A 3,644-nucleotide genomic window follows, 5' to 3' on the forward strand; every position below is an offset into this window, starting at 1 on the left:
ATGGGACTAGGCATATTAGTAAAGATAGAGAAGACTAAACAGGTCTAAGATACTAAAAGACAATAGTGCCATACTTGGTCAATTAATTGTCTTTAGTGGTAATAGTGCTACAGGCATGGAGCAAGGAGTGTGAAATAGAAGGTGTAGGTGAAAATGACTAAATGGTTATGTTCACTAATGTTGACAATATAAGAGGAAAAGCAGATGGGAAGGAGAGCTAACAGTTCAGTTTTGGGTGTGTTGAGTTTGAGAGATATTTATGTGAAGATGTCTAAATCTGGAATGCAAAGAGATGCGGCCATATTATATAAATGTAGGAACCATTTGTAACTGAAGCTATGGCATAGATGAGATCATCCAGAATTAACTAGCTTTAGGGACTTGGGTGTATTACTTAACTTTTCTATACTTCATTTGCATTATCATATGTAAAATGGAAACAATAATAGTTCACAGGATTTTGTGAGGATTAAAGGAGCTAATATTTGTTCTTAGAACACTGCCTGGCACTTAGGAAACAATATAAAAGATTATGCTAGACAACAAAAGGAATGCAGACTCTTTGAGAGCAGGATATTCATTGCCACGTTTATTAATTTTATAACTGGTGCTTATTGCTCTGAATGCTTTTCTAAAATGAATGAATAAATGTTAATTTATTCCTGTATCTCCAACGTTTTTTTAACTCCATAGAAGAGGCTGTTCTTAGAGAATTTATGTAGAATTTAAACAGTTAATTCAACAAAGGACAATTTACAAGACTGAACTTTCTTTCTGTTTTCTTCTGGACAGCTTTATCAAGATACAACTTAGCTGGGTGCAGTGGCTCACACCTACAATCCCAGCAGCTCAGGAGGCCAAGGTAGGAGGATCATAAGTTCAAAGCCAGCCTCAGCAAAAGTGAGGTGATAAGCAACTCTGTGAGACCCTGTCTCTAAATAAAATACAAAATACGGCTGGGGATGTGGCTCAGAGGTCGAGTGCCAGAGTTCAATCCCTGGCATTCCCCCGCCCCAAAAGATACAATTTACATATCATACATTCCACCCATTTAAAGTATACAATGTAATAAATTTTAGTATATTCATAGATATGTACGACCAGCACCACATTCAATTTTAGACTATTTTTATTACCAAAAAAAGCCCTATAGCCTTTCCTGTACCACCACATCCCACCAACCCTGCCTTAAACAAGTCCTAATCTTTTTTTTAATTTGTTCTAATTAGTTATTCATAACAGTAGGATGCATTTTGACACATCATACATTAATGGAGTATAACTTTTTCTTCTGGTTGTACATGATGTAGAATCACACTGATATGGCAACTCCTAATCTTGTGGAAAGTGGTGACTTAGATCATGATCTTTGACTGCCTGGTAGCTGTGGTTGTTCTTTGCCCTGGGAACTTTCTATGCAAAGGTGCAGGATGAGATTGCTCAGGAGCTATGGTAATACCATACCTGAGGAAGTTCTGTGCAAAGGTACAGAACAATAACAGTCCTGACCTTGAGCTCAGACACCAGCTGCTAGGGATAGAGAATTCTGAGCATAACAAGATAGTCACAATATTTTGCATGTGCTAAAACCCTCTAGCTGCCTGCTTTGCAGAAACTCTGGACAATGGGCTTCCTGGATACAGCAGGATAATAACAGGATGTTCCTAACACTGACAACAGTAGAATAGTTACAAAAATGTTTCTAGTTCTATAACTTTTTAGTGCACAAACAACAATGTGCACTAACTTCCTGATTGTGAGACCATATATAATAAACGTCCTGAGCTAGCTCTGGAAGTTGGTGTCCCACTTCCTCTCTGTGTTTGTGTGTCTTTGTTAGTTCCCAATTGCCCCTCACCAGTTTCTAGGTTTCAGCCATGCAGGTTGTGGCATAATCTACTTGCTGTTTCTATATATTTACCTGTTCTGAACCTTCATATGAATGGACTTCTGTGACTTGGCTCTTTCACATAGCCTAATGTTTTTAGGTTCATCCAAGTGGCAGCAAATATCAGCGCTCCATTCCTTTACATAACCAAATAATATTCCATTGAATGGATATAACACATTGTGTTTATCCATTTATTGATGGACATTTACATTGCCTACACCTTTTGGATATTATGAAAAATGCTGCTATAACCATTGTGTACACATTTTTATGTGGAACTATACTTTCACTTCTCTTGGACATAAGAGTAGAATTGCTGAGAAACAAAGATAACGCTATATTTAATCATTTGAGGAACTAGCAGGCTGTTTTTCACAGAAGCTGCACCATTTTAAATCCCCACCAGCATTTTATGAAGGTTCTGATTTCTCCAAATCCCCACCAACACATGCTATTCTCTGATGTTTGATTCTATCTATAATAGTGAGTGTGAAGTAACATCTTCACAACCACCAGAATTGTTACAATTTGTATTTACCTGATGACTAATGATGGAGGGCACCTTTTTATAGGCTTCTATCAATTTTTATATATACCTTGGAGAAGTATCTAGTAATATCAACCCACTTAAAAATTTAATTTTACTTTAACTCTTTAAATGGCTTTATAGGGGATGAATTGATATGCAAAGAACTACATATTTTCATTTTAGTTATTAATACATAATAATTGTACAGATTAGTGGGATTCATTGTGTTATTTCCACACTTGCATGTATCTTGAGTTGATCATGTTCATTCATTCCTCTTATACCCTCTCTGCCTTTCTCCTGGCCCCCTTCTGAGTCCCTAATAATCCCTCTTCTACTTTCAGCTATTTTTTTGAGTTTCCAAGTATGAGAGAACATATGTGATACTTGTTTTTCTTTGTCTAGTTTATTTAACTTAACATGATGCCCTCCAGTTCCATCCATTTCCATCCATCCAAGAATGACAAGATTTCCTTCTTGTTTTATTTGAGTAATACTCCATTATGTATATGCACCATATTTTCTTTTTCCATTCATCTGTTAACAGTCACCTAGACTGACTCTGTATCTTGACTATTGTGAATAGTGCCACAATAAGCATGGGTGTGCAGGTATCTCTTTTGTATGCTGGCTTCATTTCCTTTGCTTATATACCCAGGAGTGGTATAGCTGGGTCATATGGTAGTTCTGTATTCAGGTTTTGGAGGAAACTTCATATTGTTTTCCATAGTGGAAATTTACATTCCAACCAATAGTGGATAAGAGTTCCTTTTTTTTTTTCATATCCTGCCCAGCATTTGCTATTTTTTGTTTTGATAATAGCCATTCTAGCTCTTCTCCTTTGGGTATGCCAATCATGCAGACATTTGATCTTTTAATGTTGTTCCAGAGATCTTAAATTTTCCCTTCATTCTTTCTTATTTTTTTCTGCCTGAATGTAATATTTTAAAAGACCCATCTTTAAGATCTGATGTTCTTTCTTTTACTTGATCTAGTGTATTGTTGAAGCTTTCTACTGATTTTTTTATCTGATTTATTGAGTTTTTCATTTCCAAGATTTCTGTTTGGTCTTTTTCACTATCTATATCTCTTGGTTGAATTTCTCATTCATATCCCACGTTATCGTCCTTATTTCATTCAACTGTTTGTACTCTTTTGGATTTCATTGAGCTTTTAAAAATCATTCTTTTGAGATATCAGGCATTTCATTCACTTTGATATCTT

This window comes from Sciurus vulgaris (genome assembly GCF_902686455.1).
Source record: "Sciurus vulgaris genome assembly, chromosome: X".
NCBI lineage: Eukaryota > Metazoa > Chordata > Mammalia > Rodentia > Sciuridae > Sciurus > Sciurus vulgaris.